The sequence below is a fragment of the Cherax quadricarinatus genome, chromosome 21 (genome assembly GCF_038502225.1).
Source record: "Cherax quadricarinatus isolate ZL_2023a chromosome 21, ASM3850222v1, whole genome shotgun sequence".
In the NCBI taxonomy this organism is placed as follows: Eukaryota; Metazoa; Arthropoda; class Malacostraca; order Decapoda; family Parastacidae; genus Cherax; species Cherax quadricarinatus.
The window spans coordinates 42,805,978-42,832,127 of NC_091312.1; positions in this window are offsets into that span (position 1 = coordinate 42,805,978).

Below are 26,150 nucleotides of genomic sequence, written 5' to 3' on the forward strand. Positions count from 1 at the left end.
AGGACCCATGGGGAGATGTTGTCCGGTCCCATCGCCTTTGAGGTGTCAAGGTCACTTAAGAGCTTCTTCACCTCCTCCTCAGTTGTTCGTATGTCATCCAACACTTGTTGGTATATTCCCTCTTGATGTTCCCTTCTGTTCTGTCTTCCCACAGCCCTTCCTGTCTCTACTGTAAAAACTTCCTTAAATCTCCTGTTCAGCTCCTCACATACCTCCTGATCATTTCTTGTGAGTTCTCCACCTTCTGTCCTTAATCTGATCACCTGGTCTTTGACTGTTGTCTTCCTCCTGATGTGGCTATACAACAGTTTCGGGTCTGTCTTGATTCTCGATGCTATGTCATTTTCATACTGTCGCTGGGCCTCCCTCCTTACCTGTACGTACTCATTCCTGGCTCTGCGACTGATCTCCCTATTTTCGTGTGTTCTCTGCCTTCTGTACTTTTTCCATTCTCTATTGCACTTTGTTTTTGCCTCCTTACACCGTCGGGTGAACCAGGGGCTTGTTCTGGTCTTCCCGTTGTTACTGTTGCCCTTGGGAATGAACCTTTCCACTGCCTCCTTGCATTTTGTTGCTACATATTCCATCATTTCATTTACTGGCTTTCCTGCCAGTTCTCTGTCCCACTGGACCTCCCGCAGGAAGTTCTTCAACCCTATGTAGTCCCCTCTTTTATAGTCAGGCTTTTCCCATTCTACTCCTGTTATTCTCTCCACTTGCAGCTCTACTATGTATTCAAAGCACAGAACCACGTGGTCGCTAGCTCCTAGGGGACTCTCATACTTGATGTCCTCAATGTCTGAGCTGCCCAGGGTGAACACAAGGTCCAATCTTGCTGGTTCATCCTCCCCTCTCACTCTGGTAGTGTCCTTAACATGTTGGTGCATGAGGTTTTCCAGCACCACGTCCAACATCCTGGCTCTCCATGTTTCGGGACCCCCATGTGGCTCCAGGTTTTCCCAGTCAATCTCCCTGTGGTTGAAATCCCCCATAACCAGCAACTTTGCTCTGCTGGAGTGTGTGTGTGTGTGTGTGTGTGTGTGTGTGTGTGTGTGTGTGTGTGTGTGTGTGTGTACTCATATGGACTCATTATATGGGTTTGAAGGCTCGAACCTAAGATCTTGAACATGCCTCTGAGCTTGTCGTTTGCCAGATTCACTGCCTCTTAGCCTCTTGGGTATTTCCACTTTCTGACCACCCTGACATCCCTTTAGCTTATCAGTGTCTTAACTGATAAGCTTATCATTCTTTCTGTGAATTTCGTATGTTGCTATATCTCCCCTAATTTATCAATCTACCAATGTAGTAGCATCGCTGTATGATCTTTGTGGGTTTAGCGTTTAAGCATGATAAAAATACTAATTTCGTAAGTCTAAATTCCTTTAGCTTCTCGTATCTCATACTTGTTAGCTCTGGGACTTGTCTCGTTGCCTACTACAGCACTTTCTCTACTTAATTATAATTATTTTTCAGGAGTGGGTTCCATGCCTGAGCAGGGACCCCAAGATGGGTTTGATATAGGTTGTATAAAGACCAGGAATGGCTCTTTGATGAGATTCCTGAAGGCTTCTCTTAGATTTGACTGCAGAAGTTACTCGGTCGGTATTCCTGTTAATAAACACACCTTTTAATCTCTCTGTGAGTGAGGTCTGCAGCTTCCGTACCGCGAATCTATACTCCGTAATCAGTCTTTTTATCCCCCTCCTCAATTTTCATAACCTTTCACTTGCTGTGCTTCAATTCAAGCATCCACTGATCAATCTTGCAATTTGTCCCGATTCCTCTGTAACCTTCAGCTATTCTCATTTGTTTTTACATTCCTCATTAGAGTTACATCAATCCCGTCTGGTATGTCATTAACAAAACCCAGAAACTGCACTGACCTTAATACTGTTCCTTGAACAACCCTGCTTGTTACTCTTCCCGATACCAGCATCTCCTACACAACAATCACTCTTTCTTTCCGTCCTCTCAAACACAAATCCATCGGAATACGTTCCCTAATTATTCCTACCTGATCCTCAATTTTTTATCCATTTCCTCTTATGAAGTATAGAAGGAAATGCAGTGCACCTATCCCTCTCTCTCTTGTCTCATTTCAGTTATTTTGTCATAGAGACCCAAAAACGCTGTGTATCATGATTTTAAATCACTGAACCCTTGCTGGTTATTAATGAAACCACATCTCTCTAAACCACGAAACAGGTGGAGCTTGAACCCATGACAACAGAGTCCTAAAACTCACAGGCCAGTGTGTTAACCACTTGGCCAGCGGTTCTAACAAGATTCACCCATCTAGGCCACATCTCTGAAGTGGGTCTGCCACTTTCTAGCTCGAATCGAGCTAGAAATTGTTCCCCTGAACTAATCATCTTCGAATTCTTACTCGTGTCTGCAACACTGCAAGTTCATGATGATGTGTTGATTGCAACAAGAGATTCCTAGAACCACCAGAAACCACAGCCATCCCCCTGTGGTTGTTTTTCATACTGACTACATTAGCTGTCTTCTGGATTTCTGAAACTTGTGCTAAGTCCACTGACATGCTGAGGATCCAAGCAAATTGTTCTCACAGTGCCTCTTGTCCCTCTCACGGAATTCATAGTGGCATTTAGTGTGGCCTTATTGTCTCTGATGTATCTAGCTCCATCAAAAGTCTATTTACCTCTTCCCCTCATGTGTATAGCATTCAGTACCTGACTGTGTACTCTCTTTCTTTAAGCTTTATTGTGTTGCATCTTCCTCCCCTGGGAAGACCTCTTTAAATCGATCGTTCAGTACATCGCAGATTTTCTTGTCGTTATCGTGAGCTCTACTTCAGTCGAAGTGCCTGGTCTTTTTTAATGTCATCTTCTGATGTTGCTGTAGCAGTTTTGGTTCATTCACACTTGGGCTTTGTTGTCGCGTCGTTCTCGTATTGTAGCTCACCAACTCTCCTCGGCTCTTCGATTACGATCTTTATGTAACCTCTCTTCATTTTTCATTGAACCAATGACTTTCTTTGATATTGCTATTTTTCCCTTCTTCTGCTCATGAAGTTCTTCTCTGCATGTTGGCACTTCCTAGCTAAGTGCTCCATTTCATCTGCTGACATTCCTTCCAGATCCCTTTCGCACTGCTTTGTGTGTGTGTGTGTGTGTGTGTGTGTGTGTGTGTGTGTGTGTGTGTGTGTGTGTGTGTGTGTGTGTGTGTGTGTGTGTGTGTCTGTGTGTCTGTGCTCATCTATATGTATTAAGTATATGTATATATGATAGTCGAGCCTCATCTCCTGGACCAGCCTCTTCGCTATCCGCTCCTGGCTTCGAGAGCCTCTTCGTATCTTTCCTTAAAGCTGTTTATGGATACTGACTCTGCTTCTCCACTGTCCAGATTGGTACACTTCCTGAGTACTCTCATTTACCCTCTGTCGTTTGTGCGTTCTTATCATACTACACTTAGTCCATTCCTCTAGTACCATCAGGTTTAGTACCCTTACCCTTTCCACATAGGACATACCCCTTAACTCCGGGATTCGTCTGTAAAAACTTGCATTTGTGGTCACAGTGGTGCCTATGCTAACCTTCCTATGGTACAGAAATATATCTAGTTGGATGAATCTTATTGTGGCTAGCTGGCCCAGTGGCTAACGCGATGGTCTGGAGTTCTGAGACTCTCTGACCGCGAATTCAAACCCCACCCGTGGTATGGCTAGTTTCTTTGCAAACCTATGCATATTCTCCAGTTTCTTGACATGCTTTACAAGGTCTGGGATTCATACTAATGCTGTATACTTCAATATCGTTAATATACGTCAGACATATATCCTCTACAGTGTCGTGATTGACTCGTTGCATAAGTTTCTGGAAGTTTGATTTGCTAGAGGCGCATTGGCTGCAGCAATTATTCGGCTGAACGGTCGAACAAACAAAAACTGAGGTTAGATTAGGTAAGGCTTGTCAGGAAACAGGAGAAGTGTTTCCTGACTCTGGTCTTAGTCATATAATGATCCACAGCTGGATGTTTAAGTCATCTGAAGGCGCCTTCAGCTGGCTCACCGGTGCAACCCTTTAAAAATTAAGGTTAGAGTTCTAACCATATTTTACCTAGAGTAGACAAAAGTTGATAAAACAGAAACGCCAAGGAAAATCAACAGTGAGCGCAGCGCACAACCCTAGAGATCAACAACCCAGTCTATAATGATTATCAAATGGTATACAATACCGACAGGTTGGTAGATAAGACACATAAACAACATTTAGGCAACTTTATTCCGAATAAAGTTGCCTAAATGTTGCCTTTGTATCTTATCATCCAGTCTATAATGTCTATCTTCAGAAATCGCGCAAGTGACAAGGATTCCAGAACTTAATGAAAAGGAAGTGAGTGGACTCCAACATCAGCATCATTCAATTCTCGAGACTTTAGAATTGACGTTGAAGCCCAAACGACCCAAGAATTTGCAAGCGCAGTGGGAAGGCGTCAGAGCCCTCAGCTGCTGCCCTGCACGACTTCTTATAACAGTTACTTGGTTCACATGATCACCTGTCATATACATATCCCACATAAAGCGAAGGGCGAATATGTCTCTTCCACGTCACTATATTACCATTCCATGACAACAGCAATAAAATAGCATTTCGGGTAACAGCGATGTTTAACATTGTGTGCGGAAATCTCTTATAGGTTCAATAATTCGTAATATTACCTTATATTAAGACTGATATTTATAATAACGTTAATAATAATTATTATTGTTAATGATTAATAATAGATAATTTAATAATATTTACGAGGCATGGGTTTTGGAGATTAGTTCGTTCAGCGAATATTGATTAACTGTTCTATTGTTCATGGGTGAGATTATTGTGCACTGGCAAGTACTTGCTAATTAGCCATATCAAACACGGTAACGTATTTGTTATACCAGATGGTTCACTCTCTTCATTACAACAGCTGGTTCACACTTCATTACAACAGCTGGTTCACACTTCATTACAACAGCTGGTTCACATTTCATTACAACAGCTGGTTCACATTTCATTACAAGAGCTGGTTCACATTTCATTACAAGAGCTGGTTCACACTTCATTACAACAGCTGGTTCACATTTCATTACAATAGCTGGTTCACACTTCATTACAACAGCTGGTTCACACTTCATTGCAACAGCTGGTTCACACTTCATTACAACAGCTGGTTCACATTTCATTACAACAGCTGGTTCACACTTCATTACAACAGCTGGTTCACACTTCATTACAACAGCTGGTTCACACTTCATTACAACAGCTGGTTCACACTTCATTACAACAGCTGGTTCACACTTCATTACAACAGCTGGTTCACACTTCATTACAACAGCTGGTTCACACATCATTACAACAGCTGGTTCACACTTCATTACAACAGCTGGTTTACACTTCATTACAACAGCTGGTTTATGCTTCAATACAACAGCTGGTTCACACTCCTCATCTTCCTACTCTATATTCGTTCCTGTCTCTCTATTTACTTTCTTCTTTTGTCTTTGTCTTTCTGCTCTATAATCTTTTTTCTTCCTTCTCTTTCTCCTAATCTTCTTCCTCCTCTTCTTCCACTTTCTCGCCCACCTTCTCTTTTTCATTACCTCGTCCACCTCCTCTGTCTCTTCTTTCTCATCTCTTCCTCTTCCACATTTTTCTCCACCTCTTTCTCTTCTACTTCCTCCTCTTCCAACTCATACTTCTCCCATTTCTCCTCATCCAACATCACTCCTCTTCCTTCACCTCCTCCTCTTCCTTTCTCCTCTACCAACTCCTTTTCTTCCACTGCGCTTCATCATCTTCCTCCACTTCCTTCTCTTCCTCCACCTCCATCACTCCCTCTTCCTGCTTTTCTTCCTCCTTCTCCTTATTCTTCTACAATTCTTTCTTCACCACCACCACCATCATCTCCTCCTCCTCCTGTTCCTCCTCCTGTTCCTCCTCCTGTTCCTCCTCCTGTTCCTCCTCCTGTTCCTCCTCCTGTTCCTCCTCCTGTTCCTCCTCCTGTTTCTCCTCCTGTTCCCCCTCCTGTTCCCCTCCTGTTCCTCCTTTCCCTCCTGTTCCTCCTTCCCCTCCTGTTCCTCGTTTCCCTCCTGTTCCTCCTTCCCCTCCTGTTTCTCCTGTTCCTCCTTCCCCTCCTGTTCCTCCTGTTCCCCCTCCTGTTCCTCTTCCTCTCCATTCTCCTCCTCCTTATTAATTAATCTCTCTTAATTATTACAAAAATTCTGGTGTGAGGCGACACTTTGGTAGAAAACACAATGATAGGTGACGTTTTGGGGGAGGGGGAGGAAGGGGAGGGGAGGAAAAGGCTAAACACGAGGGACAGGAGAAAGGGAAGGAGGGAGGGGAAAGGGACGAGGAAGGGGAACGGGACGAGGAAGGGGAAGAGGACGAGGAAGGGGAAAGGGACGAGGAAGGGTGAGGGAAGGATGAAGAAAATGGCCAAGACAAAGAGTTGATGGAAGAAAACAACTGAGTCTGAAGATAAGTTGAGAAGGAAAGAGGTAAGAGAGGGAGTGAGAGGGGACAGAGAGGATGGGGTGAGAGGAGGATCGGGTGAGAGGGGAAGGGGTGAGAGGGAATTGAGTGAGAGACAAAGAGGTGTAAAAGAATGGGGTTAATGGGCACAGAGTGGGAGTTGATTTAATGAGAGGGGATAATGAGAGAGGGAATAAGATGAGTAAGATTTGGTGAGACGTGAGGTGAGTGGGTCGAAAGAGGGACCAGGAGGGAGGCACCAGGAAGGAGGGCCCAGGAGGGACCAGGAGGGAGGCACCAGGAAGGAGGGCCCAGGAGGGACCAGGAAGGAGGGCCCAGGAGGGAGGGACCAGGAGGGAGGGACCAGGAAGGAGGGTCCATGAGGGAGGAACCAGGAAGGAGGGTCCAGGAGGAAGGGACCAAGGAGGAGGGTCCAGAAGGAAGGGACCAAGAAGGAGGGTCCAGGAGGGAGGCACCAGGATGGAGGGCCCAGGAGGGACCAGGAAGGAGGGCCCAGGAGGGAGGGACCAGGAGGGAGGGACCAGGAAGGAGGGTCCATGAGGGAGGAACCAGGAAGGAGGGTCCAGGAGGAAGGGACCAAGGAGGAGGGTCCAGAAGGAAGGGACCAAGAAGGAGGGTCCAGGACGGAGGGACCAGGAAGGAGGGACCAGGAAAGAGGGTCCAGGAGGGAGGAACCAGGAAGGAGGGTCTGGGAGGGAGGGACCAGGTAGGAGGGACCAGGAGGGTGGGACCAGGAGGGAGGTACCAGTGGGGAGGGACCAGGAAGAAGGGTCCAGGAGGGAGGGACCAGGAGGGAGGGATCAGGAGGGAGGGACCAGGAGGGAGGGACCAGAAAGAAGGGTCAAGGAGGGAGGGACCAGGAAGGAGGGATCAGGAATGAGGGCCCAGGAGGGACGAATCAGGAAGGAGGGTTCAGGAGGGAGGGACCAGGAAGGAGGATCAAGGAGGGAGGGACCAGAAAGGAGGGTCTGGGAGGGAGGGACCAGGAAGGAGGGCCTGGGAGGAAGGGACCAGGAAGGAGGGACCAGGAGGGAGGGACCAGGAGGGAGATACCATTAGGGAGAGACCAGGATGGAGGGACCAGGAAGAAGGGTCCAGGAAGGAGGGAACAGGAGGGAGGGATCAGGAGGGAGGGACCAGGGAGGGAGGGACCAGGAGGGAGGGACCAGGAAGAAGGGTCCAGGATTGAGGGACCAGGAAGGAGGGTTCAGGAGCGAGGCACCAGGAAGGAGGGTCCAGGAGGGAGGGACCAGGAAGGAGGGCCTAGGAGGGAGGGACCAGGAAGGAGGATGCACGAGGGAGGGACCAGGAAGGAGGATCTAGGACGGAGGGACCAGGAAGGAGGGTCCAGGACGGAGGGATCAGGAAGGAGGGTCTAGGAGGGAGGGACCAGGAATGAGGGTGCAGGAGGGAGGGACCAGGAAGGAGGGTCTAGGAGGGAGGGACCAGGAAGGAGGGTCTAGGAGGGAGGGATCAGGAAGGAGGGTCCAGGAGGGAGGGACCAGGAAGGAGGGTCCAGTAGGGAGGCACCAGGAAGGAGGGTCCAGGAGGGAGGGACCAGAAGGGAGGGACCAGGTGGGAGGGACCAGGGAGGGAGGGACCAGGATGGAGGGACCAGGAAGGAGGGTCCAGGAGGGAGGCACCAGGAAGGAGGGTGCAGGAGGGAGGGACCAGGAAGGAGGGTCTAGGAGGGAGGGACCAGGAAGGACGGTGCAGGAGGGTGGGATCAGGAAGGAGGGTCCAGAAGGGAGAGACCATGAAGGAGGGTCCTGGAACGAGGGATCAGGAAGGAGGATCCAGGAGGGAGGGACCAGTAGGGTTGGATCAGGAAGGAGGGTCCAGGAGGGAGGGACCAGGAAGGAGGGTCCTGGAAGGAGGGATCAGGAAGGAGGATCCAGGAGGGAGGGACCAGTAGGGTTGGACCAGAAAGGCGGGTCAAGGAGGGAGGGACCAGGAAGGAGGGTCCAGGAGGGAAGAACCAGGAGGGAGGGACCAGGAGAGAAGGACCAGGAAGAAGGGACCTGGAGGGAGGAACCAGTAGGGTGGGACCAGGAAGGAGAGTCCAGGAGGGAGGGACCAGGAGGTAGGGACAAGGATTGTTGGACCAGGAGGTAGGGACCAGGAGGGTGGACTAGGACGGAGGGACCAGGAGGGAGGGACCAAGAAGGAGGGTCCAGGAAGGAAGGACCCGGAAAGAGGGTCCAGGAGGGAGGGACCAGGAGGAAGGGACCACGAGGGAGGGACCAGGAGGGTGGGACCAGGAGAGAGGGGTTAGGAGGGAGGGGTCAGGAGGTAGGGACCAGGAGGAAGGGGCCAGGAAGGATGGACCAGGAGAGAGGGGTTAGGAAGGAGGGGTTAGGAGGGAGGGGCCAGGAGGGAGGGGCCAGGAGGGACGGACCAGGAGGGAGGGACCATGAAAGAGGTACCAGGAGAGAGGTACCAGGAGAGAGGGACCAGGAGAGATTGGCCATGAGGGAGGGGCCAGGAGTGAGAGACCAGGAGGGAGGCACCAGGTGGGAGGGGCCAGGAGGGAGGGACCAGGACGGAGGCACCATGTGGGTGGGGCCAGGAGGGAGGGAACTTGGCACACTCAGCCTTGGTGGGAATTTTTACTGCCAAAGTTTAATCGAGGGAGACGCTACCACACATATTGGAGGAAGGTGGGAAGGAGTATGCGATGGAACGAGGGAAGGAGCGTGCGATGTTGTGGGGGTTGGAACATGGGATGACGTATCGGATGGAGCACTGGATGCAACGTGGGATGGAGCATCGGACAGATTGTACGATGGAACTTGGCATGACTCATGTGTGATGTGCACTGAGTGCGCTAGAATTTATTGTGTGTTCATCACACACCCGCTTCATGCATTCCCTCTTTACCAGACGAACTTTCCATTAGGTGGACGTAGCTGTAAGGGGTCCCCCCAGCCACACTGATTAGCTGTCAGGTTTATACATTAACCAACTGGATGAGAGGTTGACTCCAGCCGAACTGACATTATATTTACATCCCTGATTGGAGTTAGATTCTCAATTGCCGGTTGAGCACACACATGCTAGTCTCTCTTGCATGAGGTGAAAGCCAATTGCAGTGAGTGACACACTTTACTCTCTCGATCATTAACGTTTTGCTGTTCTGCTGGATTCTGTATATATTGCAAATATTTTCGAGTTTTTCTTCATTGTCATGATTTACGTCTAACTACAGGAGGCTTTTCTTTGTGTAGCTCTGTAATAAGCAGGCCTAACCTGGATCAGTTTTGTTAAGTTGCATTGAAATGCATTCCTTTGCCTTTGGTTACTACTCTAGTACGTTGTTGCTGCAGTGCATTCAGCGTATTACTACGAGGTGGCACTTGTTACGTTTAGTGTTGGCTTCATAATACCAACTGCAAGTGTTCGGCGTTTAGTGACGGCATATCCTTCGCAATCCTTACCCTGACTATCTCTGCAACGATACTGGCTTATTGCTCGTTCTATTTGCATTGAACATCGTCGTCCTTGAACTGCTGCACAGCTTCCTTACTTAACTCGCAACAAGCTAAGGTCTGATTCATCCACTACGGCTTCTCCACCTGGTGTGTTTGCTGCTTAGGAAACTCGTGTTAATCTTCCCTCATGTTATTGTTGCTGATCATACTTCTGATCATAGGATTAGTATCAGTTTACGATAAATCTCAGGGAATCCACTTTTGGTATACAGTCAAAGGGAAGGTATAACCTCAGACAGCTGACATACTGCTCAACCAGAATTATGATGGATACCAAGATAAAAAAAAATCCCTGTAATGATACCTGAGAATGGTACTTCTTTTATTGAAATTTTGCCCGAAAATTTCAGACACTTTGATCCCTTAAAATACCCTTACCAGTCAGAAGGTTCCATTTAGATGCTCAGCTTGTTGCCAGGAGTCTCTTTAGAAACTTAAGTACAAGCCTCTGTGAAGGAAGATCTCCATTCTGTCATCTAATTTTCGGCCAAATTTCAGAAACATCAACTGTCCTACCCACCTATCAAGAAAGAGACTGTAGCTCTGATCTTAGCACTGGACTACCTCGATGTGTGTCGTCCTCTCCGTATGTGGACTAGATATACAGCAATGGTAATCCTCAGACAAATCTGAACTCTGTATGGAACTTGAACACTAACCTAATGCACTGGGCCCTCAAAGACTTCAATCCTACAACACCAAGGTCAAGCATACCTCAGGAAAGGACAACGTAGTGGCATACGCAATCTCCATATTTATTATTGATATGTATATATTGTATTACTGGTTAGAATTTGGGCGATGGATAGTTTTAAGCTTTTTTTTTATCTTAAAACTTTTGTGCAATACAATTTTTTTTTGTGAGGGGACACATTGCTGCCATCCACAGATATCTCGCCCAGGTATAATTGGTTGCAATCGTTGCAAGGGATTACGTATACCCCCGCAGAGGAGTGAACCTTGTTCTGGTTATTTCTGGTGATGTCCTTGATGGAGGTGGATGTGGAGGTGGATATCTGGAATGAGGCACTGGAAAAGATGTTATGTATGGCTACGGACCTTTGTTCGCCCTACTGTCTGCTGTCTCTCCATGTGGCAGTGACTTGGCCTTAAAGACAATTGCTAAAAATTATTTAAATATTGCTTTTTCTCAAGCACTGCTTAGTGGTTAGGGTGGTATGATAGGAAAGGAGGTCCCATTAGCCAATTTTTTTTGTCATAATGGCACGCTACGCATCTAAGGGATGCAATATATCCCAGCCATAACAGTGGTCTGGGGAGGGTGGGGGTTTAACATGCACCAATTACATTACATTTTATTTTGTGTTCGTCACACAACCAAGACTTGCATTTCTCCTGAACTATCGACACTGGTAAAGTCGACATAGTTGAAAGGGGCTTCCCCAGCCACCCTGATTCGCTGTCAGGATTATACCTTAACCAGTTGAGTGAGAGGTTGGCTCCAGTCGAATTATCGTTATATTTACATACCTGGTTCGTGTCACACTCATTTGCAGGCTGAGCACACACATACTAGTCTCCCTAGCATGAGGTGAAAGCCAAGTGCAGCGAGTGACTCACTTTGTTCTCTCGCTTATTAACATTTAGCTGTTCTGCTGCACACTGTATATTTTTGCAAATATTGGTCGAGGGAATATATATGTTTGCATTTGTCTATTTTCGCAGTTTGCTTGTCTGGGGACATGGTTCTTAGTGTACCTGTGTTTGTAACAGGGTGGGATGGAACGTGGCGTCGAGTATCGAAATCGACGTGGGATGGAATATGAGATAGAGCGTGTGACAGAAAATAGGATAGAAGGATGGAAACAGAGGAGGCAATATGGAAGAAGAATGGAGTGAGGGAGAGAGAGAATAAAAGATATAGGGAGGATGTCAAACAAAGCTGAAGGATAGTCAAGGCGAGGCGCTCAACTCGTAAGGCACAGATTGTGCAGTGAGTGTGTTAAGAGGTAATCAGCTTTGATCGAGGATCGGAAGGGTAGCTCTTGTTCCTTACATCAGAAAACCTTCACCAGCATCATAGCATCATTCTTGAAAAGACGCGAAGACGAGAGGTGAGGGAAGAAGACTATGAAAAAAAATATACACATTTATGTAGTTTATGCGATAGATAATTAGAAAAAAACTTACTTATTTACATGGACTGTGCAATAGACAGGTAGTTTATATATATATATATATATATATATATATATATATATATATATATATATATATATATATATATATATATATATATATATATATATATATAATGTCGTGTCGAATATGTAAAATTGGTCATTTAAAATTAAGTCCTTCCTAAAATTTCGCTAATACGTTTAAAGATATATTTTTTTATTTATGTTATTGTAAAAATTAATAATTCTTTTACCCAAAAGAATCTTAGAAAACTTAACTAACCATAATGAGTTGTCACTTAACAATTGCATTATGAATTTTATTTAGAATTATCCTGTCTGTCATACTTATTCTCTACACTGATGTGCCTCTAACAGAAGCTGGTCTGAGGACTGGTTATTTTCTAGACATATTGTATAGTTAAATAGACTATGTCACCACATTAATTACATTCACAATTCACCACATTCACCAATGTCACAACACTCATCGCAGCTACCCGTTTCTAAAGCCAATACAGTCGTCATTGCAGTAACTACGGCTAAGTTTGTTCCAAGGAAGGGGAGTATATCTACCATTCCTTGAATCAAAAGCCTTCACCAGCTTCACCTTTCCCTTACTTCCTGAGAGAGAGGGAGGGAGAGAGAGAGAGAGAGAGAGGGAGAGAGGGAGAGAGAGAGGGAGAGAGGGAGAGAGAGGGAGAGAGAGAGAGAGAGAGAGAGAGAGAGAGAGAGAGAGAGAGAGAGAGAGAGAGAGAGAGAGAGAGAGAGAGAGAGAGAGAGAGAGAGAGAGAGAGAGAGAGAGACTTTGAAACTGAAAGAATATGAGAGAAAAGAGAGAGGAGACAGAGAGAGATATCGCAGAGTTTTATCTTAGACATAAAAAAATTATATATATTTTAGCAGCGTGAGGCGACGGATGACCTTTATGTGAGGCCAAGATTACCTCACACTGTGGGAGGGAGGGAAGAAGAGTGGGAGGGAGGGAAGAAGGGTGGGAGGGAGGGACTGAGGGAGGGAGGAGAAATGCATGATAGAGAGCAGGGAGGATAAAAGAAGAGGGAGTGAAAGAGAAGGAAAGATAAGGACTGTGATGGTGGGAGAATAACAAGAGCGAGAGAGAGAGCATGGAGGATAATGAGGAGATGGGGGGAAGAAAAGTTATTTATTATGGGGAGAAAGAGAGATAATGGAAGATAGCCAAGGAGACACAGACAAAGGGATAACAAGAGGGAAAGAGCCGGAAAAATAACAAAAGGCAGAAAAAAGAGGAAGGATGGAGAAAGATGGAGAAAGAAGGAAGCGAAACAAGTTAAATTTAGCAACATAAGATAAATTTAGCAAGCCAAGTTCTACTTAGCAAATTAGGCTAAGTTTAGCAAGACAAACTAAAGTTATCAAGGTGAGCTTACGTGACTAGGAAAACAATTTATTGCAAGGTAAACAAGTCAGTGAACGAGACATAATACAGAGCGAAACGAGGTCCCAGTAAGACCTTGTTCTACAGTGTGTCTGTCTCCAGTACACCATGCGATGCCACTGGTGAGGGCGCTACGTAACACAGTTACTCGACATCCACACACACTACCCACACTATGGGTAGTGTGTATCGACCACCACACACTACCCACACTATGGGTAGCGGGTGTCGACCACCACACACTACCCACACTATGGGTAGTGGGTGTCGACCACCACACACTACCCACACTATGGGTAGTGTGCATCGACCATCACACACTACCCACACTATGGGTAGTGTGTATCGACCACCACACACTACCCACACTATGGGTAGTGTGAATCGACCATCACACACTACCCACACTATGGGTAGTGTGTATCGACCACCACACACTACCCACACTATGGGTAGTGGGTGTCGACCACCACACACTACCCACACTATGGGTAGTGGGTGTCGACCACCACACACTGCCCACACTATTGGTAGTGGGTGTCGACCACCACACACTACTCACACTATGGATAGCGTGGGTGTTTAAATCTGGACATCTCAGAGGTAAAGACTGAGAAGTTTAATAGTCTTGAATATATGTCAAATATATTTACAAATATATGTCTACAATACATTTACAGACATAGTTGAGATAATGTAGACATGATGTATATCCTGTAGGTATGACGTATGTACTGTATGAATGATGTATAAACTGTAGGTATGATGTATATACTGTAGGCATGTTTTTACTGAAATTACTATGTATATTAGGGGGCACTGAAAAAATATAAAATTTAGATATACAAGTTGCACTTTTCAGGCATTATTTGTATGGTTACACTTCTGTGCAACATTTGAGACCATTTCATGGCCATATACCCTGCAGCATCACGATCGACTTTTCGTCAAATTATGCACCATTGAAAGCAGCAATTAGCTTTAATTTACTTGTTGTCAGGATAATAATCAAGCGTACATGGTTTACATCATATTTGGTTGTGAAGACTGTATAATCAGATGTAAATGGGTTATATCAATCATCAACTATTTAATTTAAACTATTACAAGTTATAAATGAAGTCTTTCTTGGTGCGGAACTTGGGTATCAGTTTCCTGGAAAATATTCTTTGTCTGATACATCCATCTCGTGCCTTCTGTCCAGTCACTTCAGTGCAAGCTTCAGTCATCAATTTTATTCCTCTCTCAACAGCTTGAATGTTGTTTAGCCACTTTGATACTTTCAGTGGAGTCTCAATAATTTTCAGAACCTGTTGATCTGATAGAGAAGCAATGAAAGGAGGCTCAGTTTTGAATTCAGTCTTCCAGTTAATCATGGAATGATAGTTCTTTGCTTGCCACTTTAGTTTGGGAATCACTTCTTTTCTGGAGTTGACAATAGGAGCCACATTGTTTTCCTCATCAGTGTAGATTAACAAGTCCTCGTCAACAGCATCAGCAGAATCTTCTCCATCCTCATCAGAGCTCTCAGTACTTTCTTCTGTCTACTGATTCTCTTTCTCTAATTTTTCTTATCACTGAGACAGCTTTGTCTCTCACAGTCATGTCTTAATTAGCGCACATACCAAGAAGCAGCTGATCTGTAGGAGCAAAGTAGGAATTTCTTTGGACAGTCTTCTTTACTGTCTTCTTTTCTCCACTGTTCAGATGTCTCATAAATTGCAGTGACTTGAAGACGTTCATTGGACCGTGTGTGACATAAAGGTGCAGCTTAATGTGGAACCACAGTGGAGCACTGAACTTTAAAATCAAAATGACGACTCTTTTCAACTCCTGACTGGGTCTTGATGTTGCCATATACAGCCTAAGGATCCTACTCCATAAAGTATTCTACCTTGACACACACGGTGGACCTGGTTCAAGAACAGCCAAGTCATCATCAACCACACCTGTGATCACTCCTTTGCAAAGCCTGTACAAGTATTTCTGGTCTCAAGACACATTCTCTGCCACCTTGTCATTCAGAGCAGGGAAATCAGTGAAACTGATTGGCTGGAAAGCAACAACTAGCAGCTAAGACTGAGGATCCTTAATTTCCTTGCCAATGGGACTTCTCCACTACCGTCATAGTGGTAGAAAACAGCCCGGAATGGCAGCTCATTTCCATGAAGCTGACAGATGAAATAATGGACCGGATAACCAAGCAACATTTCAAGATGAATGGCTCCATTGTCAGCTCCGACATTTACGTTGGTTCTGTCACTACCAACACAGGCTGTCGAGTTAGTTTCTGTTCCACCAGAAATGTACAGTCTTGGCAATCTCCTTTCCATGGCCTGACTTCGGAGTCACATGAGTGAAATATCCAGTGCCGGGCTCCACCATGATGATGTAATAATCTTTCACCACTATCTTTGCACTCCATTTCTTGTTCTTCTCATTTATTGTCATTACACGAGTGGAGGTCTTCTTACCATCAAAATACAGTGATGTGATATTTTACAAATCTGCTAGCTCATTTTGCCTCTCCATTTGGTATTTGTGTCTGGCATCTCGTATCTTCTGTGGTCCAATAACTTGGGGTTTGTCATCCTTGGTGATAATGCCATAGTCCATTAAGGTGGCGATAGCAATGGCATCTCCATCATAATCACTGATCAAGTATCGGTCACATGTGGCTGCCAGTGTGGGGAGTCTTGTTCTGTTCTACTGTGAGCTGCTGGCAGTCAGACCACTCAAGACATAGTCAGCATCAGTATCGACAGAAGGGCTATCTCTGGCATCATCTGAATTATCGTCAGAATCAGAATCTTCTCCAGCTGCCGGTTCACTCTCTCTTTCCTCCAGCTGCTTCCTGGCTCTGGCTACATCCTTCTCCTCTTTTACCGTCACTCTATCCCAAATCCTCGTAACGAGGATGTCAACACAGCCAATTTTCAGCTTCCTATCGCCTCTCTGGTCTAGGAGGAACTGTACCTCACGTTTAGGAACTTTCACATCTTTGTTAGGTAAGACACATAGGCAACAGTTAGGCATCTTTATTTTGAAACGTTTTGCCTACACAGTAGGCTTCATCAGTAGAGTACAGAAAAGTTGATAGAAGAGAGGTGAAGACGATGTAATCAGTCCATCACCCTTGAAGTTGTGAGGTGGTCAGTCCCTCAGTCTGGAGAAGATTATTGTTCCATAGTCTGAAACAATATGGAATTGCAACACAATGGTATAGTGTTTATAATACAGGTAAGATGCATATACTGTAGGCTTCATGTATACTGTATACCTGAGGTATATACTGTGTACCTGAGGTATATACTGTGTACCTGAGGTATATACTGTGTACCTGAGGTATATACTGTATACCTGAGGTATATACTGTGTACCTGAGGTATATACTGTATACCTGAGGTATATACTGTGTACCTGAGGTATATACTGTATACCTGAGGTATATACTGTGTACCTGAGGTATATACTGTATACCTGAGGTATATACTGTGTACCTGAGGTATATACTGTATACCTGAGGTATATACTGTGTACCTGAGGTATATACTGTGTACCTGAGGTATATACTGTGTACCTGAGGTATATACTGTGTACCTGAGGGATATACTGTATTCCTGAGGTATATACTGTATGCCTGAGGTGTAAACTGTGTACTTGAGGTACATAATGTATGCCTGAGGTATATACTGTGTACCCAAAATATACTGTATGCCTGAGGTATACACTGTGCACTTGAGGTGTATAATGTATGCCTGAGGTATATATATATAAGTTAGACAGTCCTCGATGACGCACTGACTTTCTTGGGTTATCCTGGGTGGCTAACCCTTCGGGGTTAAAAATCCGAACGAAATCTTATCTTATCTTACGATATGCCTGAGGTATATTCTATATGCCTGAGGTATATACTGTGTACCTGAGGTATATAATGTACACCTGAGGTATATAATGTATACCTGAGGTATATACTGTATGGCTGAGGTATATACTGTGTACCTGAGGTATATACTGTATGCCTGAGGTATATACTGTGTACCTGAGGTATATACTGTATGACTGAGGTATGTACTGTGTACCTGAGGTATTTACTGTATGCCTGAAGTATATACTGTGTACCTGAGGTATATACTGTGTACCTGAGGTATATACTGTGTACCTGAGGTATATACTGTATGCCTGAGGTATATATTAAGTGGGTACAAAAAACATAACTTTTAATTAACTTCACCAGTATGCTAATCAAATATTAATCATTTATACAAGAAATTATGTTAAGTTTGCTTTGTCTTAAACAGGTTTTGGTAGGTCAGAATAAGGTCAGGTTGGATTTGGTTAAGATAATATAGGTTAGGAAAGATAATGCTTAGTTAACTTTGGCTGTCAAGTTTACTTAGAAAAAATTAGGTAAGATTAGTTTAGGTTAGATTATATTAAGCTATATAAAGTCAGGTTTGATTGTGACTTGTTAGGTTAGATTAGGTTAGGTTAGATTAGGTTAGGTTAGGTTAGATTAGGTTAGGTTAGGTTAGATTAGGTTAGGTTAGGTTAGATTAGGTTAGGTTTGGTCAGATTAGGTTAGGTTAGGATAACTCAGGTCAGGTTAAATTAGGGTTGGATAAGCTGTATCTGGTTAGGTTAAGTTCACTTCGATTAGTTACATTTGGTTAGGCTTTCATAGGCCAGGATAAGTTTAGTTGGATTAGGCTAAATTAAACCATATTATATATAAATAGGTTAGGTTAGGCGAAGTCAAGTATAGTATGGTCAGGTTTGTTTGGGAAGGTCAGTTCTTTTTGGTTTGGGTAGAGTAGGTAATATTAGATTAAAGTAGATTAAGTTAGAGTAAATTCATTAAGTTAGCTTAGAATATGTAAGGTTAGAATAAACTTCCTTAGGTTAAACCAGGTTTTGTTAGTGTAGATTAGACAATAAAATAAAATTTATAGAAATCTAGAATGAGAAGAAGAATGGAAGACGAGTATACGAAGAAGATTACTGTGTCAATGAAAGCAGATTCAGAAGAAGGCGAGACAAGCTTCATGGAAGGTGACCAACGCAACGATACAGCCAGGATCAGAAACATTGGTGGAACCCGAGATGAAGATGCTATGGGCAGCAAGATGGAAAACGCTGTGGGACGCAAAAGGGAAGGTGCCGTGGGACGCTATATGTAAGATGCTGTGAGACGCAAGATGGAAAATGCTGAGGTATGTGACATGGAAAATGCTGTGTGATGCTATATGTAAGATGCTGTGGTTTTAAGATGGAGGATGCTGGATGATGTGGTACGGGATATGGAGGCTATTGTGGAACGTGATATGAAAGGTGTTATAACAAGCAAGATGGAAGATGCTATGAGATGCGCTATGGAAGAGGCTGTGGTATGCAAGATGGAGGATGCTGTAAGTGGAAGGCAATCGGGATTGATCCTAGGGGAGGGTACCTCCAATTTCCTGGAATAAAAGCTTTTCACTGGCATATAGGAGCCCAACTTAAAGAGAGATAATATGTGGAAAATGCAAGTATTAGATGATGGAAGAAGGGAAGGTGTGGTGTGAACAGGTGGCAGAGAGTGAATCAGGTGAGGGTGATTGGAAGTGGGAGAGAGGAAATAGATTTTTTTATGAGGTAGGTCGTGTGGGAAAGAGAGAGAGAGAGAGAGAGAGAGAGAGAGAGACGACACTTCCCAGGGATATCTCACCTTACCTCACACAACATCTGTCACTGTCTGAGAGACTCACCTAAGACGTCTCCTCTCCTCAATTTGTCTCCATCTCATCATATTTCTCCTGCATGCTTGACTCATCATATATCATCTTCTTCCTGACTCATCATATTCCTTCTACCTGGCTGATTCATAATATTTCTTCTGTATGCCTGATTAATCATATTTCCCGGCATGATTGACTCATCATATTTTTCAATGAGTTCTTCCTCACGTCAAGAGCTCTTGATAAAATAGATAAAAGCCACCTTTTCCTTCCTCGAATCAGACTGATTGTTTCTAGATCCTCAGGCACTGTGTCCTTAGTAGTTTAGCACTTCCCATGGCATACAAGCATAATAATAATGTGAAGATCAAGAGGAAGAAGAACAAGAACAATTAGAATAAGAACTTGAGCAAAAACATGAACAACTACAATTTCCTAACTTATTTTTGGTTTGGACATCTGATTTGACTTCCTCAACATGTATGAACCTGTCTACATACATGTGTGCATGCATGTCTCTGTATGCATGTACTCACCTAGTTGTACTCACCTAGTTGAGGTTGCAAGGGTCGATTCATAGCTTTTGGCCCCGCCTCTTCACTGGTCACTACTGGGTCACTCCCCTGAACCGTGAGCTTTATCATACCTCTGCTTAAAGCTATGTATGGATCCTGCCTCCACTACATCGCTTCGCAAGCTATTCCACTTCCAGACTACTCTGTGACTGAAGAAATACTTCCTAATATTCCTGTGATTCATCTGTGTCTTCAGCTTTCAACTGTGTTCCCTTGTTTCTGTGTCCAATCTCAGGAACATCCTGTCTTTGTCCACTTTGTCAATTCCTCTCAGTATTTATGTCGTTATCATGTCCTCCCTATCTCTCCTGTCCTCCAGTGTCGTCAGGCCGATCTCCCTTAACCTCTCCTCGTAGGACATACCTCTTAGCTCTGGGACTAATCTTGTTGCAAACCTTTGCACTTTCTCTAGTTTCTTTACATGCTTGGCTAGGTGTGGGTTCCAAACTGGTGCCGCATACTCCAATATGGGCCTAATGTACACGGTGTACAGGGTCCTGAACGATTCCTTATTAAGATGGCGGAATGCTGTCCTTAAGTTTGCTAGGCGCCCATATGCTGCAGTAGTTATTTGGTTCATGTGCGCCTCAGGAGATGTGCCTGGTGTTATACTCACCCCAAGATCTTTTTTCTTGAGTGAAGTTTGTAGTCTCTGGCCCCCTAGACTGTACTCCGTCTGCGGTCTTCTTTGCCCTTCCCCAATCTTCATGACTTTGCACTTGGTGGGGTTGAACTCCAGGAGCCAATTGCTGGACCAGGTCTGCAGCCTGCCCAGATCCCTTTGTAGTTCTGCCTGGTCCTCGTCCCAATGAATTCTTCTCATCAACTTCACGTCATCTGCAAACAGGGACACTTCGGAGTCTATTCCTTCCGTCATGTCGTTCACAAATACCAGAAACAGCACTGGTCCTAGGACTGACCCCTGTGGGACCCCACTAGTCACAGGTGGCTACTCTGACACCTCGCCACGTACCATGACTCGCTGCTGTCTTCCTGACAAGTATTCCCTGATCCATTTTAGTGTCTTCCCTGTTATCCCTGCCTGGTCCTCCAGTTTTTGCACTAATCTCTTGTGTGGAACTGTGCCAGACGCCTTCTTACAGACCAAGAAAATGCAATCTACCCACCCCCCTCTTTCGTGTGTTACTGCTGTCACCCTATCATAGAACTCCAGTAGGTTTGTGACACAGGATTTCCCGTCCTTGAAACCATGTTGGCTGCTGTTGATGAGATCATTCCTTTCTAGATGTTCCACCACTCTTCTCCTGATAATCTTCTCCATGACTTTGCATACTATACATGTCAGTGACACTGGTCTGTAGTTTAGTGCTTCATGTCTGTCTCCTTTTTTAAAAATTGGGACTACATTTGCTGTCTTCCATACCTCAGGGAATCTCCCTGTTTCGATAGATGTGTTGAATATTGTTGTTAGGGGTACACATAGCACCTCTGCTCCCTCTCTCAGGACCCATGGAGAGAGTTGTGTGTATTGTGTCCAACACTTGGTGGTGTACCCCACCTCTCTGTCATTCTTGAGTTCCTTCTGTCTCCTCTGTGAACACTTCTTTGAATCTCCTGTTGAGTTCCTCACATACTTCGCAGTCGTTTCTTGTTGTCTCTCCTCCTTCCTTCCTTACCTTAACCTGATTAAGTGGTCCTTGACTGTGGTTTTCCTCCTGATGTGGCTGTATTAAAGCTTCAGGTCAGATTTGGCTTTTGCTGCTATATCGTTTTCATATTGTCGTTGGGCCTCACTTCTTACCTGTGCACATTCATTTCTAGCTCTACGACTGCTCTCCTTATTCTCCTGGGTCCTTTGCCTTCTATATTTCTTCCACTCCCTAGCACACTTGGTTTTTGCCTCCCTGTACCTTTGGGTGAACCATGGGCTCATCCTGGCTTTTTCGTTATTCCTGTTACCCTTGGGTACAAACCTTTTCTCAGCTTCCTTGCATATTGTCGTTACATGTTCCATCATCTCATTTACTGATTTCCCTGCCAGTTCTCTGTCCCACTGAACCCCGTTCAGGAAGTTCCTCATTCCCACGTAGTCCACTTTTTTGTAGTTTGGCTCTATTCGCCCGGCCCTTCCTGCTTCCCCATTCACCTGTAACTGTACTGTGTATTTGAAGGTTAAAACCACATGATCGCTGGCCCCAAGGGGTCTTTCATATGTGATGTGTCTGTGTATGTGTGTACCTGTTCCTGTATGCTTATATCTGTCTTTTTGTATGTGTTCGTATGAATGCGTCTGTACTCACGGTTTTGTGGTTGCAGGGGTCGAGTCATAGCTCCTGGTCCCATCTTCCATATCTCGTCCCACAATATCCTCCATATTCCGTACCACAGCATCGAGAATCCTCCATCATACATCCCAGAGCATCTTACATATAGCGTCCCACGGCATCTTCCATTTTGCGTCTCACAGCATTTTCCACCTTGCAGTCCATAGCATCTTCATTTCGGGTTCCACCAATGTTTCTGGTTCTGGCTGTGTCGTTCCGTTGGCAACTTTCCTTGAAGTATTCTTTAGCCTTCTTTTGTCTTCTTAGCCTGCTTTCTGTAAGCATGTCTGTATGCGTGTGTGTCTATGCATGTTTGTATGCGTGTGTCTGTACGCATATTTGTATGCGTGTGTCTGTTCGCATGTTTGTATGCAAGTGTCTGTAGGCATTTTTGTATGCAAGTGTATGTACGCTTGTGTCTATATGTCTATGACTGTATGTGTGTACTCCCCTATTTTTACTCTCCAATTTGAGATAACAGGGGTCGAGTCTCAGCTCCTGGTCCAGCCTCTCCTCTGGCTACGTCAGCCCTCTCTTACCTATTCATAGAACGATGCATGATTCCTTCCTCTACTACTTCGTTGTCTAGGTGGAGACACTAAAGAAGTATTTCCAAACATCTCAATGATTCATCTGCGTTTTTCCCTTAAACTTGTACCCACATGTAACAGACTCGCATCTCAAATAGACGGGCATTATCCCATCTGTTAATTCTTCACGTCGTAATCATGTCACGTCGTAATCATGTCACTTCTGGCAATTCTGTCTTCTAATGTTTTTAGGTTTGGCTTTAGTTTCTACTCGTGGTCCATACCAGTTGCAGTAAGTCTAGGACTTTGTCTCGTTGCAAACATTTGCACTTGTTCTAACTTCGTGCCATGCTGTGAAGTTAACCTCTCCAGTTTCGGGTTTGTTGCAGCGGCTATTCGTTTGGCATGTTCCTCAGGCAACATGCTTGGAACTATGCTCATCCCTAGGGTCTTCTCTTCCGGGGAAGCTATTACCTTTTGTACCCTGAGCCCGGACGTCTTTTCCCCACTCCAATTTTCATAACTTTGCATATTCTGGGAATAAATTCTAATAGCTACTTGCCAAAGCAATCCTACTGCAAGTTAAGGTTCTTTCAAAGTGTGTAGGTATGCGTTTGTAGGTGTCAGAGTGCTGGTGTCAGAATGCTGGTGTCAGAGTGCTAGTATCTGAATGCTGGTATCAGAATGCCTGTTATTCCAGTTTCTATAGATCTTACAATTTTTGTTTACAATTTTTTCACCTAGAAAAAAGATATAGATATCTAATGAGAAATTCAATAAATGATGACTGACACACACACAAACACACACACAATATTACAAAATGCGACGTCTGGGAAGTGATGGTATCTCCAGAGAATACTAGGTCATCTTGTTTCCCCTGTAGTATCTAGCCTTTTTCAGGTTTTCTAACAGTTTGTCAGTGTATATCATTCCAGTTATCCTGTAAATTACGTGAATTCTCAATAGCGCTTTTTCGATTACAAATGAATGAATACAAACCATCTAAATCACTGGTTCTCAATTCGTTTCAGCCCATAGACCGCCAACCCATTTATAAAAATATCGTGGACCATTTAATTTTTTGAGTAATGATATATAAAGGCAAAGCAAAGATAACTGACAATATGATTTGGAATATGTTTCTTATAAACAGAAATTCGAGAAGTTATATAAAATAATAGATATCTAACATTTTGGTCTGAAATATATTTCGTACAAACATAATTTTCTGGAAATAAATGAATACATATATAACATTTTGCTGTGAAATTTCTTTAACGAACATAATTTTGAAATTGTGAAGTATACAACCAATATTTTTCTTTGAAATATAATTTCACTTTTCCTTGCAACCAGAATTTTGGATTCTCTTCTCACTGACAAGCTTTTCAGTATTAGGATTGGTACTTGACAATGAACAAGGAATATCGCTTTCAACTGCAAGCCGATTCCTCTGTTTGGACTTTATGCGCAACAAACATGAAAATCCACTCTCACGCATGTAAGTTGATGCAAATGGCAAAAGAAATTTGACTGCATGTGTTGACAGAATTGGGTAACAATCATACTGGCACAAAAATTTTCCATCTTAGACCGCTGGTACACATCTTTAGCTGCCAAATCATTTTTTAGGTCCAAGAGCTCCTCCTGCATAGCTTCTGGAACACCATGAACGTATCTTAAGAATGGATTCCTGATGAAAGAAAACCCATCCCTTGTCATGTCCACCTCCGGAAAGTATCCCTGAAATTCATTCCGCAGCTTTTGTAAATGCTTGTGAATATGCACCTGAATGGCTTCCTTTTCCCCCTAGCATGACATCCACACAAGGAAATTGAACTAAATTTTTACCTTCAACTCTTCCGATCCAGAGTTCTAATTTCTCGAGCATTGATGATTCCTTGGTGAGAACAGATTTGCACCTTTCCCTGCAGCTGAAGATTCAGTTTGTTCGAAATACCAAAACTATCGACAAGGCATGCTAGTTCTAATTCTGACAGTTCTAGCATATTTGTAAATCCTTCTTTTCCTTGAGACTGGAGAAATAGAATAAATTCTTCTCTCAGTTCAAAAATTCTGTTTACATTCCCTGTTGACAACCACTGTACGAAAGTGTAGAACAGCAACACTTCAAAGTCGGAATCCATATCCTGGCATAATTTTCTGAACAGTCTGATGTTCACTGCTGATGATTTAAAGTAATTAACCACCTTCACCAATCCTTTGAAAATGGCATTCAAGTGATCAGGTAGTGTTTTTGATGCCAGTGCCTCTCTGTGAATGAAACGGTAAACTCTGGTTACCAATGGAGGACGCTGTTTCACCAACGCTTGGAAGCCTGATCTTGAGCCTAGCATCGCAGCTTCATCATCAGTGGTAACACCCACCAAATTTACCCAAACTAGACCCTTTCCTTTAAATGAATTGTTAATTTCTGACATCCTGAGCCCCTGTGGTGCAGTTAACACAGGCGAATTCATTTTCCGGCCACCCCTGTTCACGCTGGTCATCGCGCATATCGCTGAACCATACTTTTTTTTTGATAAATTTAAGACTTTATGCACCAATCTTCAGTTTATTACCAGATATAGTGAACGTTCTGTGGACCACTTAAAATGTCACCATGAACCACCAGTGGTCCATGGACCACCAGTTGAGAACCACTGATCTAAATGAAAGCCGAGATCTTTAATAACAAAAGTGTCGAGCTGGTAATAATTACAGCTAATGTTACTTTAATAATTAGAAAATCTACATAAATCTTGGAGTATAGCATGCTATTATAATAAAAAAGCGCTAAACCTACAAGGGTCATACAGGGCAGCAGGATAGGGAAGGGTGCAGGGTTATTGGGTAGCAAGAGGGAGATGGATTATTATTACGTCAAGGAGTGCAGTGGGGCAGTGGAGTGCAAGGGTAGAGGCCAGCAAGAGGTTGAGGTAGAAAGGGCTGTGAGTAGTACCAGAGACATCATCATCAGAGTTTGTGCAGTAAATCAGCTGCTGTCATGAAGTCAATGAGAGAGTCTGAGTTAAAGGAGGGTCTGTCAGCAAGAAGGGAAGGTAAAGTAGGGGCAGTAGAGCGGTGACGACGTTGAAGGTAAATTCTGTGTGTTCGTTGAGAGAATGGACAGTGCGACAGAATATGGCTAACAGAAACTGTAACCTGACAAGTCTCACAGAGTGGGACAGGGTACCTCTCCATGAGATATCCTTGAGTAAGACGTGTGTGGCCGATGCGAAGATGGGAGTAGTCTCCCAACCTCGACATTGATAAGGAATATAGCATAGTATACTTATATATTATATTTATGTATTTAACATACATATAATGCTATTGGTACTTCAGATAATGTACAGTACATTATAATACACTAATAAATATGTACCAGCTGTACGTTGCTATGATGAGGTGTTCTCACAAGTACAATAATAATATGGATATCTATTTGTGTGTGCTTGGTATGTGCTCAGTAAGACTCGACTCAG